The sequence below is a fragment of the Ahaetulla prasina genome, chromosome 5, assembly GCF_028640845.1.
Source record: "Ahaetulla prasina isolate Xishuangbanna chromosome 5, ASM2864084v1, whole genome shotgun sequence".
In the NCBI taxonomy this organism is placed as follows: Eukaryota; Metazoa; Chordata; class Lepidosauria; order Squamata; family Colubridae; genus Ahaetulla; species Ahaetulla prasina.
In genome coordinates, this window is record NC_080543.1 from 42919824 (window position 1) to 42933297 (window position 13474).

Consider the following 13474-nt stretch of genomic DNA (forward strand, 5'->3'; position numbering starts at 1 on the left):
TCTAGTCTATGTGATTTCATCAGCAATATTGAAGACAACTTAGAATACATAAGCAGTGATGGGCATACTTCAGTATGTCTATGTGAAATACCACTGCTCCACAAACTACACTGGTTGCTTCCAGGTGTTAATCAAGGTATTGGTTATGACCTATAAAGCCCTACATGCCAGAGGGCCCTATTATATCAGGGACACTAAAGTTCCAGCCAATTCAAACTGATAAGATTGATGAGCTCCAAGTTCCTTCTATTAAACAATATTAACTTTCAGCACCCAAGAAGTTCTACACCCTGCAAAGAAGTTCTTCCAAAATTCAAATGGGTCTCGCCAGTTGGTATTCTCTCAGGCCTTGGACGACAGTTGATGGATGGGTTAGATATTGCGGTGGTTGGGGATATCTGCTAGAAGGCTTACCTTTTTGTTGTTCTTTCTTTTTCAACTCTTCTATTTCAATTTGGTTGTTTGTTGTTTCTTATTGTTTTTATTTTTTGTTATTATGTATCACACAGTTATTTGCATTTGAGCAGCATCATATTAAAATTGATGATAATGATCATCATCTGAAGCACTATTTGAAAATTATCAGCATTGACAAGTCAACACTAAATTAAGAAAAACCAAGAACCCTTGCTGAAGACATTGAATCAAGGAACTCTCTTGAGAATAACAAAGATAAAGGCTGAATATAGAAAAGAAACAATTGAAAAATGATTTGTTAAATGGAAGAACAAGTCAATGCATGGCCAACACTTGAAGGATATAGAAGAAAAATCTGATAAAAAAATACATGTTTGTTAAGATCAGGAATGTTAAAGAAAGTATCTGAAGGCTTTATTTTAGCAGCTCAAAATAAGCTTTGCCAACTGATTGGAAGAAGGCAAAAAATTCAACATATAACAACAGATAAAATATATGAAATAGTTAGAAATGCCAAATCTAGTCTTAATCATCTGGCTGATTGTGTGCTCAACCATAAATATTAGTATAAATCAAAAGTGTATTGAATAGCTATTCCATTTTTCCTCCCTAACAGATTTTATTAATAAAAATAAATATTGGAGGATTACAAATGGAAAAGAATGTGGATGCCTGTACCTTTCTCAGACTCTGTGTTTGGGCATGGAGATATCATTGTGGAAGCTAAACCTGTAAGCACAATGCTAGGGATTTTGATAACACCTTACCATTTCCTAGATATTGTCTTTGTCCTCTTTTATGTTATAGCTTACTGGCTGAGATGACAATTCTTCTAACTTGGGCTAAAAACTTATAAAGAAGAGAGTTAATCCCTCCTGTAAAATCAAAATGTAATTCAAATTATAACTATGACTCAATCCAAGTTAATTACAGTCACTTTAAATCAATAATTGATCTAATATTCTCCCAGAGGCCCTAAAATGAAAACTGGGACACTTAAAAACACTGAGCCAGGTGAACATATCTAGCAAAATAAATTGTATTTAAAAGTTTCATTTAAAAGGAAACGAAAGAGCTCAGTACCAGAGTGCGAGGTTTAATGGTTCAATATGTGTTAACACATACAATCCAGGTAAAATGAAGGGTGCTTAAAATTCAAGAGCAAAATTCATCTGTACTTCTTATGCAAGAACAGCACTGCCGGTATATATAACACAGTTTTGATCTTTAATATAGATTTTTTTTATCTCAAGAGGCTTCTAAAGCTTTAAAAAATGATGCAACCCTATTATTTGCTGTCAAGTAAACTCCGTTTTTTAATGATCCCATAGTCACTATTTGAGATAGAGTCAGAGCAACTGGATATAGCTAAACATTTATTGACTGGATGCCATTCCTGATGCCTATGCAGTTTGTAGCAGATTTTTTTTTCTTTGTGCCCTAGGAGAGAAACATCTGCCACTACCTAGGAGTGAACTCTCAACCTTCAGAGTGGGAGGTGAGAATCTTCACTACTAGGCTACCATACTGCTTATTATTTGCCTTGAAGCGCCCTTTTAATTTTAAAAATGCTTGTGTGTTTTTAGCTAGGAAATTGAAAGAGGAGGAGACTACTCCTTCAAGAACAAATGTTGCTAATTTCATCAAAAAAATGCTCCATTGGAAGAAAGTAAAAACAAAAAATAACAACCAGCTAGATCTTCATAAGTGGTCAGCTCCATATGTTTGTTTGTTTACTTTTTCCCTTCATGCAGAGCTTTGTAATATAGGATAACTTCAGTGATTGATCACTTGTCAGGGTTCAATTTATGCCACATAACCCATATATTTTTCTACCTAAAGCTCACACTTTGTTTTGCTGTAGTTTAATATCACTTATTTTCTTATGTCAGCCTGCTGCTTTTTTGTAATTAGAATTGCACCATTGTGATATTTGGAAGAAATCTGTGTTGCAATTGCTGCTGGCCCAAAGGCCCTTATCGCCACCTCAACAACATTTTAATAAGCTTTTTTGTATTGTTCCCAAATGGTTGCTACTTTCATCTATACTACATTACTTCAACCTGCGAGCTCTCTAACATTGGAATTCCGTTCCAGATGAATCATCAACTTTTTACAACTTTCATCCCATGGACTACCAGAACTATTATGAGTAAAGTGAGTCTCCAAAGAGTCTCTTCTCTGCTTCCCTGATTGAAAGGCTGACTCCTTCAACCTACTTTTTAGAGAATAAATAGTGTTTCCTTCTAGCCTTTCCTTTATCCCATCAATAAGGACAAAAAGCTAAAAAAATGCAGGCTTTCTATTGGAGCCTTCATGAATTTGATTTTATTCAGATATTTATGCTATGCTAAATGTAAACCTCAGTTAAGAATTGTGGTCTACATTTGCAAAAAGCATAAGTCCAACAGGATTTCTGAAATGTGTTCTCTATGCTGAATTTGTGGAATTACATTTTTAAAATTTCTGAGCTAATAAAGGCATTGTCTACACATTTTTAGGATAGTTATTTATTTCTACCATAGTTATTTATCTCTACTATCTCACTCTTTTTTGCTGCTTTGTTCATGCTTTCACAAATAAGTTACTGCTTAATAAGGCCATCACTGACAAGGAATTATTTGGAACATTTAAGGGTCTTCAAAATTGTAATGTATTTGAATTTTAGGAGGGAAATTTGGGCGGGAAAATGCACGTTGCTGATTGGCTGATGCCTCAGCCAAATTACTATTTAAAGAGGGGGGTTTGCCTGTTGGCTTTTGCTGGGATCACAATAAACCAAAGAGCTGTTGTCACTTGTATCGTCTCCTGCCTCTTCATTGCCCGAACTTAACATTCGCGACGAAGGTGGGATTTTGAAGGCAGTGAGACTAGGAAAAGAGCTGAAGGAGCAACTTAGTTTCAAACCCAGCCAGTATCAAGAGCGGATACATAGCGATGTCTAGCTATACGCCGCCAGCGCCATTCGACCCAGCCAAGGAGAAATGGGGGTCGTACATGGCTCGCTTCGAGTGTTTCCTCGAAGCTAACGAACTGCAAGGAGTATCGGATAATCGGAAGCGCGCTTACTTCCTGAGCCACTGTGGGTCAGAAGTCTTCGATACCGCCGAATTGCTGTCGGAACCAACGCCTGTACAGTCGGTGCCATGGCAAACGCTACAGACGATGCTACGAGCACACTACACGCCGGTGCCGTCGAAGTTTGTACAACGGTTCAAGTTGAGGCAAAGAGTTCAGCGAGAGGGCAAATCGATAAGCGTGTACATGGCCACAGGACACTTTATTAGAACAACTCATTTGTGGGGTCAGGGACATCTGACTACAGAGGCGGCGGCTGTCGAAAAGCAACCTAACCCTGGCGATAGCCCTGGATGAGGCCAGGGCACACGAGATGTCCACCAAAGCGGCGGAAACTTTACAAAAGCCGAACACACCGAATGCCGCGGCGAAAGCAACGCCAGTCCACAGAGAAGAAATCCAGGCCAAATCGGAGGGTGAAGAAGAGGAAGAGGTTTTCCACACTGGGAGGCCGGAGAGAGGCGACCGGGACGAGTGCGTGAGTTGCGGAGGCCAACACCAATGACAGAATTGCAGGTTCAAAGACGCAATTTGTCGGTGGTGTGAAAAGAAAGGACACATAGCTCAGGCCTGCCGAGCTCCACAACCTTCCCGCCCAAAATTCAAACCGGCCAATCAACAGGGCGCCGGATCCGCGAAGCGGCCAGGGATTGGTCAGTTAAAAAAAGGCGCGAAGTTGAATCAGACCACTGTGCGAGTGGGCCATGCATCGACACAGCTAGAAAAGAAAATATTCACCAAGACATATATCGAAGGAGTGCAGTGTAAAATGGAGGTGGATACCGGCTCATCAATCACGATTATGTCTTGGGACACTATCACAAGGGACCTACCAGATGTCGCGAAACGCCAGCTGCAACCCCAAAAGCTGAGAGTGCAAGACTACCAGGGGAACCAAATCCCTGTTCGAGGAGTCACGTCCGTCAGAGTGAAATATGGACAATTCAAGAAAACCCTGCCGATCACCATCGTAGATGGAAACCTGCCCAGTTTGCTAGGTCTGGACTGGTTCCACACCTCGGGCATGGGAATAACCGGGGTTCACAGAAGCGGAGTCAAACTGAAGGACGAACTGTTGAGAGAATTCGAGGACATTTTCCAAGAAAGCCTGGGCAAGTACGTGGGGACCCCCATTTCATTCAATTTGGACCCCCAGGTGGCTCCCATTAGATTAAAAGCTAGGAGGGTCCCATTCAAACCCAAGATTGACAGGGAACTAGACAAATTAGTAAGCCAAGGAATACTAGTCCCCGTCGACTATGCAAAATGGGAGACACCAATAGTGACCCCAGTCAAACCAGATGGATCAGTCCGGATTTGCGCTGACTATAAGGCAACGCTTAACAAAGCATTGCAAAAGAGTGCTTACCCCGTTCCCGTAGTGCAACATTTGTTGCACTCGTTAGGGCAGGGACAGGTCTTTGCCAAACTCGATCTGGCTCAAGCCTACCAACAATTACCGGTTGACAACGAAACGGCCGAAGCGCAGATGATTGTCACACATCGAGGTGCTTTTAAATGCACTCGACTTCAGTTCGGAGTTAGTGTAGCCCCTGGGTTATTCCAAAACCTAATGGAACGACTCCTACAAGGCCTAACGGGAGTAGTTCCATATTTCGACGATGTACTGGTATCAGCAGAAAACTTGGAAGAATTAGGGGTCAAATTGCGAAAGGTTTTGGGCATTTTCAGGTCTGTAGGGCTTAAGGTTAAACTCAACAAATGCCAGATAGGAGTTGAATCTGTAGAATTCTTGGGTTACCGGATAGATAAGGAAGGCATCCACCCAACTGAGAGCAAAGTGCGAGCCATTAGAAAGGCTCCAACCCCAAAAAACAAAACAGAATTACAAGCATTTTTGGGGCTTGTAAACTTCTATGCGGTATTTTTAAAAAATAAGGCAACGGTAGCCGAACCGCTACATAAACTGCTAGCGAAAAAATCTGTTTGGACTTGGGGCAGGGTTGAGGCTAAGGCATTTGAAGGCGTTAAGAATCTCTTGTCCAGCGATAGCCTTCTAATTCAGTACAATGGGACGTTGCCACTAGTACTAGTTTGTGATGCATCACCCTACGGGGTAGGGGCTGTCCTCAGCCACAGGTTACCGAACGGTTCAGAAGCCCCTATCGCATATTTTTCCCACACAATGTCCGCAGTGGAAAGGAACTATAGCCAACTAGACCGGGAAGCCCTGGCTATAGTTTCTGGGGTTAAAAAATTCCACGAGTACCTGTTTGGGCGGCAATTTGAAATAGTCACAGACCACAGACCTTTATTGGGACTCTTGGCGGGGGACCGTCCAACACCGGTTGCATTATCACCCAGGCTGACCCGTTGGACTATTTTCCTGGCAGCATATTCGTACAAACTGTCTCACCGACCGGGCAAGGATTTGGGACATGCGGACGCTTTAAGTAGATGCCCGTTGCCAGAGACTATTGAAGACCCGACCCCAGGGACGCCCGTCTTGTTAATTGACTCTTTGGACTCTGGCCCAGTCACATCTACGGAAGTGACTAGGGCATCTTACAAAGACATTGTCATAAGAACTGTGATTGGTTGGGTGCAGAGGAGATGGCCCACTGCACCGGGGGATCGTTCAAAGAATTTACAAAAAAAGCGTTGAACTGTCGGTACAAGGGGTTGTCTGTTATGGGGGATAGAGTGGTTATTCCGCACAAATTCCGAGGGCATGTGTTGGAACTATTGCATGTGGGCCACCCGGGGATTGTGAGGATGAAAAGCCTAGCGAGAAGTTATATGTGGTGGCCACAAGTGGATAAAGACATTAGCGACCGGGTAGGAAATGCCAAGCATGTCAAGAATCAAGGCCACTACCCCAACAGCCCCATAAGGGATTGGGAGAAACCCCAGGGTCCTTGGTCCAGGATCCATATAGTTTTTGCCGGGCCGTTCCATGGGCAGACCTTCTTAATTGTGGTAGATGCCTACTCAAAGTGGTTAGAAATCTTACTCATGAAAACCACAACAGCGGAAGCTGTAATCACAGTCTTGAGGCATCTATTTGTGACACACGGGTTGCCCGACACTCTAGTGTCCGATAATGGCCCACAATTCACGGCCACCCAGTTTGAGGGGTACTTGGCAGAAGAGGGCATCCGACATGTCCTCTCGGCACCTTTCCACCCAGCGATGAACGGACTTGCAGAACGTTTCGTACGCAGTGCCAAGGAAGCGCTATCTAGAATTAGCCCAGGAGATTGGCAATCCAAAATTGATACCTTCCTGGCAGTTCAACATAGAATTCCCTGTGTGACCACCGGCCGCAGCCCATCGGAGTTATTAATGGGTAGAAGACTCCGGTGCCCCCTAGATCGGTTAAACCCAACATACTCCCCTGATGGGTACCAAAGCACAAAGGGAAGAACCAGGTGACCCAGTATGGGCACATAACTATAGTGAGGGCCCAGCGTGGCTAAAGGGAACAATTGTAGGAGTGACGGGCCCAAAATCATACATAGTGGACATGGGGGATGGCCGAGTGTGGAGACGCCACATAGATCAATTACGAAAAAGAATACAAAAAAATCCAGAAACCAAACAGCCAGACCCTGACTACCCAATATTTGAACCAACAACTAATTCAACCCCGAGGTGATCGGAGGACTTAGCTGAGTCTGAAGAAGTCCAGCGACGCCAACCAGCTCCTCCAGAGGACAGCAGGGACGACTCTGACAATAATCCAGGGCCAGATGGCCCAGAGGAGGAGCTGGGAGGAACAAACAGTCCCTCCGACCAGCTCGACTCACTCCCAGGGAATGAATTGCGCAGGTCAGAAAGAGTTAGGAGACGCCCTGTCTACCTGCGTGACTACGTGGAAAAATAACATGCAAATGTTATGCAAAAAACTATGTAAATATGGTAAAATGTGTTCTGGGAGGGGAGGAGTGTAATGTATTTGAATTTTAGGAGGGAAATTTGGGCGGGAAAATGCACGTTGCTGATTGGCTGATGCCTCAGCTAAAATACTATTTAAAGAGGGGTTTTTGCCTGTTGACTTTTGCTGGGATCACAATAAACCAAAGAGCTGTTGTCACTTGTATCGTCTCCTGCCTCTTCATTGCCCGAACTTAACAAAAATATTTTGATGAAGTTCTAAAAGTTACATACTTAGGGCTGACATATTTTCTTGGAAATCTATTTTTCTTCTCTAGGGCATTGTCAGGGAGATAGTTAGGAAGACCAATATTATCATTGGAATAGGTGTGAGGATGGTTCTCAATATCTGTAGGAAAGCAACTGAATAGGTAGAGTCATTATAACTACATTTATATGTCATCTTTGGAAGCTCAAGTGTCTTGAATCATAAATAGATTATGCTGACAGCAAACGTCTGACCCAAATTCACTCAGTGAACTCTATGATTAAGTAAGGACTGAGATCTAGAACTTCCTGTTCCAGGACCAACATCTTAACCCAGTGATTCTCAACCTTTTCTTCACCATGCCCCCCTCCCAAATACCTTCTGTAGCCATGGACCGTGGCCACAGACCACTAAGATTTCACTCAAGATTTAAATCATAACATTTCTTCAAGCTTTCACTGACCCCCTGTGATGACATCATAGTCCCCCAGAGATCCATAGACCACAGACTGAGAACTACTGTCTTAACCAATATAGTGTGCTGACTTTGGATTATATTGAGAAGGTAAGAAGCTGTTGTTTTGGTTATTATTTTATAATAAAAATTATCTTATTGCTTATTTTATTAAGCATTTTAAAGAAAAAGTTTAAGAAAAAGAAAAACACATGAAAAGGAAAGCACAAATCAGATAAACTGAGTATTTATAAGTACTGTTTACTATTACTTTAAAGTTTTAATATTTTATTAATTAATTAATAATTAAGTAAATAAATTACTATATTTTTAAAAAGCTATAAATCATGTTCAAATCCATCTAAAACATGAACATCCAACAGTCAAAATGGTATAAACAATAAAATAAGATGAAGAATTACAGTAATTTACAATTCAAGCAATAACAGTTTTATATTAGAAGAAGCCCGCTTTTCAGATACGGTACAATCCCATGTATAGAGTTATACAGGTAGTCCTCAATTTACAACAGTTAATTTAGTGACCATTCAAAATTACAACAGCACTGAAAACAGTAACTTAGTAGACTAATTCTTGAATACAGCTCGACTGTCTGGAACCCATACCACATTTCTGACATCAATACAATTGAACGTGTCCAGAAATATTTTACAAGAAGAGTTCTCCACTCCTCTGAATACAACAAAATACCTTATGCAGACTTCCGGTTTGGCGCCGTAGGTGATGGCGGTGATCTTTACGATCACCAACCTCTGGATTATGTGGAATCGCTAGGACAGCTTAAATCTGCTGTCCAGCGGTTCGGAAAACCCCTTCTTCGGGAGAAGGAGAAGGTGGTGAGCTGAGGGCAGAGGTTGAATTTCCCTAAAGCCCCTGAGAAAAAAGGGGTTTGAAGGGTTAAGTTCCCTCCAGTAACCCGAAGTGCTCCAGATCCGAGGATTCTTCTGCTTTGGCGGAACCAATCACCACGACCAAACGCCGAGATTTATTTTGGACAATAAAGGATTATACCGGACAGAACGAAAGTGGGAGAACTTTATGCAAGTAGCCAAGCCGATTCCCCGATACTTTGTAACAAGCTTGAAAACAGTAAAAAAATGGAGGCGAATTGTTAACAAGTTAACGAGTGGAAAGCGAAAGCGATACGTCTGCAGTTGGTAATTTGCATGTTACTTGCTGCTTTTACTCTTTAACTCTTTGCTGCCTGCTGATAGAATCTAGGGGAGATTTTTAAATACTGCTTTAAAAGACTGTGTTTTTTAGAGGTTAAGAAGATTTAAAGTGAATATTAAGTTGGAAATAAATAAATATATAATTTTATAGAAGATGGCAGCCAAACAATTAAAGTCTACTGTAACAAAGAGCTCTGGAACTTTATCAGCTGGTGCCTCTCCAGCTCATACAGCAGAGACTAGAACATTGAATTTAGAGGCGTTACAAGAGAACTTAAAAGGCTTTATAGAAGAAAAATTTAAAGTAATAACTGATGAGATGTCTGAAATGAAAGAGCAGATATCAGAAATTCAAGTGGGAAATAAAGAAGTTAAAGAAGGATTTGTAATGGCAGTACAAAGTTTGGCAACGAATGTGATTTTATTGGAGGAGGAGGTTGAAGAAATTAAGCAACATAATTTAAAATTAGAAAATAAAATGGATGAATTTCAAAGTAAAATGGAAAAACAGAGGATGAAATAGTTTTGATACAATATAGAAATATGGAATTTGCTCTTAGAATTCGAGGTTTGAAAGAAAATAAGGAAGAGAATTTAAGGAAATTTTTCTGAAGTATTTGCTGAGATATTAGCAGCTCGTCCAGCAGATGTGGCTTATCAAATTGATAAAATATATCGTGTGAATTCTTGGATAGCAAGGCAAAAAAGTTGCCAAGGGATGTTGTTATTTATTTTACAAACAGAACAGTGAGAAATCAGATTTTGCAAGCTTCATATAAGGGGGAGAAGATTCAGATTGCTGGTCAAGATATTTTGATATTAAAGGAAATTCCACCAAAATGTTAAGGGCTAGGAAGGAATTTGCCTTCCTGGTGAATGAACTTAAAAACATCAGATTGAATATAGATGGGATATTCCAACTGGTATAATAGTATATTATGCAGGGAAAGTATATCGTTTCAATACGGTTGGAAAAGCAAGAGAATTTTATGTTGAGGTATTAAAAGTTGGAAGTCTTCCCCATTGGAAGCTAGAGGAAGGAGGCTGAAGTGAAGGAAGAGAAGTGAAGCAGGTACAAGAACAGATTGTGATGGAAGAAGATTTATTACAAGTGTTGGAAATACCTACGACGGGTTTAGATTCAAAAGAACAAAGGCTGACAAGAGCTGCTGCTAAACGCAAGGAACAAGAGATGAAGGCACAACAACAACTGGCAACTACTACAACGGAAACAGTGGGAGGGGCAAGGCCTAAAGTAAAATGTGATCTGCTGGTGTTCCAAAAGTTTCCTATCTTGGAATGTTAATGGCCTGAACTCACCGTAGAAGAGAAGGAAAGTATTTCATTATTTGAAACAATTTAAAATGACATTACCTGTTTACAAGAAACACATATTAGATCTTGCTAAATGTTGGAGATGCGATTGTGAAGATGCTACTTATTACCATATATGGTGGACTTGTAAAAAAGTTAAAGCATTTTGGATTAAAGTATGGTGGATCATGCAGAATATTTTGAAAAAGAAGATTAAGTTTACTCCGCAGTTCTTTCTACTAGGAATAATTATGGACTATACAGCTATAGAGACTAAATTGATTTTGAACTTAATAACAGTCGCAAGACTTTTGATTGCTCAGTATTGGAAGAAAGAAGAATTACCTACAATCGAAGAATGGACACTCAAAGTATCAAATCTGGCAGAGATGACAAAAATCTCCGCTTACTTGAAATACTATACACTAGAAAAATATATTCTAGAATGGAAAATGTGGATTGATTATATTTAAAATAAGTATCAGATAAAAAAAAAATATTGAATAGCATATGAGTAAATTTAGGAAATATTTTGTATTAGATATATTTTTGAAGGAGAGGGGAATTGAGAGTGTGACTAAGTGTGGTGTGACTAGAGATTATAATTTAGGAATTATTTTGGATTATGATTGTTAGTTTTGATACCCTGCATTTTGTTCTGGGAAGTCGGGATGGGGGTGGGGGTAAGGGGAGGGAATTGAGAGTGTGACTAAGTGTGGTGTGACTAGAGATTATAATTTAGGAATTATTTTGGATTATGATTGTTAGTTTTGATACAATATAGAAATATGGAATTTGCTCTTAGAATTCGAGGTTTGAAAGAAAATAAGGAAGAGAATTTAAGGAAATTTTTCTGAAGTATTTGCTGAGATATTAGCAGCTCGTCCAGCAGATGTGGCTTATCAAATTGATAAAATATATCGTGTGAATTCTTGGATAGCAAGGCAAAAAAGTTGCCAAGGGATGTTGTTATTTATTTTACAAACAGAACAGTGAGAAATCAGATTTTGCAAGCTTCATATAAGGGGAGAAGATTCAGATTGCTGGTCAAGATATTTTGATATTAAAGGAAATTCCACCAAAATGTTAAGGGCTAGGAAGGAATTTGCCTTCCTGGTGAATGAACTTAAAAACATCAGATTGAATATAGATGGGATATTCCAACTGGTATAATAGTATATTATGCAGGAAAGTATATCGTTTCAATACGGTTGGAAAAGCAAGAGAATTTTATGTTGAGGTATTAAAGTTGGAAGTCTTCCCCATTGGAAGCTAGAGGAAGGGGGCTGAAGTGAAGGAAAGAGAAGTGAAGCAGGTACAAGAACAGATTGTGATGGAAGAAGATTTATTACAAGTGTTGGAAATACCTACGACGGGTTTAGATTCAAAAGAACAAAGGCTGACAAGAGCTGCTGCTAAACGCAAGGAACAAGAGATGAAGGCACAACAACAACTGGCAACTACTACAACGGAAACAGTGGGAGGAGCAAGGCCTAAAGTAAAATGTGATCTGCTGCTGTTCCAAAAGTTTCCTATCTTGGAATGTTAATGGCCTGAACTCACCGTAGAAGAGAAGGAAAGTATTTCATTATTTGAAACAATTTAAAAATGACATTACCTGTTTACAAGAAACACATATTAGATCTTGCTAAATGTTGGAGATGCGATTGTGAAGATGCTACTTATTACCATATATGGTGGACTTGTAAAAAAGTTAAAGCATTTTGGATTAAAGTATGGTGGATCATGCAGAATATTTTGAAAAGAAGATTAAGTTTATTCCGCAGTTCTTTCTACTAGGAATAATTATGGACTACACAGCTATAGAGACTAAATTGATTTTGAACTTAATAACAGTCGCAAGACTTTTGATTGCTCAGTATTGGAAGAAAGAAGAATTACCTACAATCGAAGAATGGACACTCAAAGTATCAAATCTGGCAGAGATGACAAAATCTCCGCTTACTTGAAAGACTATACACTAGAAAAATATATTCTAGAATGGAAAATGTGGATTGATTATATTTAAAATAAGTATCAGATAAAAAAATATTGAATAGCATATGAGTAAATTTAGGAAATATTTTGTATTAGATATATTTTGAAGGAGAGGGAATTGAGAGTGTGACTAAGTGTGGTGTGACTAGAGATTATAATTTAGGAATTATTTTGGATTATGATTGTTAGTTTTGATACCCTGCATTTTGTTCTGGGAAGTCGGGATGGGGGTGGGGGTAAGGGGGAGGGGAATTGGGGGTTTGGTAGAGATGGAGTGATGGTTAATGTACAGGGATTATTGAAGAAATATAATTAATGTAGGATCGGGTCTGCATAGTTACCATTTTAGAACGGTGAGGAGGGAGAAAAGAGAGAGTAGGAGGTAGGAAAGAGGAGAAGAGGAAGGAAGAGGGATAGTAGAGGGAGAAGGAAGGTGTAGGGTGGAGGGAGGAGTGGATGTAGATAAGAGAAGGAGAGGAAGGTTTGGAAAGTAAAAGAAGGTAGAAGAGGGAAGAGTGTTAAAAAGGGGGGTGGTGACTGGGCAAGCCCGACTAATTGTATATAACTGTACATTGGATGAATTATTTGATATGATTGTAAAAATAAAACTTTTTATGAAAAAAAAACAAAATACCTTATGCCACCAGACTTGAAATCTTGAATTTAGAAAACTTAGAACTCCGCCGTCTTCGACAGGACCTGTGTTTAACTCATAGAATCATCTATTGCAATGTCCTTCCTGTTAAAGACTACTTCAATCACAATAATACAAGAGCAAACAATAGATTTAAACTTAATGTTAACCGCTTTAATCTTGATTGCAGAAAATATGACTTTTGTAACAGAGTTGTTAACGCTTGGAACACACTACTTGACTCTGTGGTCTCTTCTCAAAATCCCAAAAGTGTTGTGTCT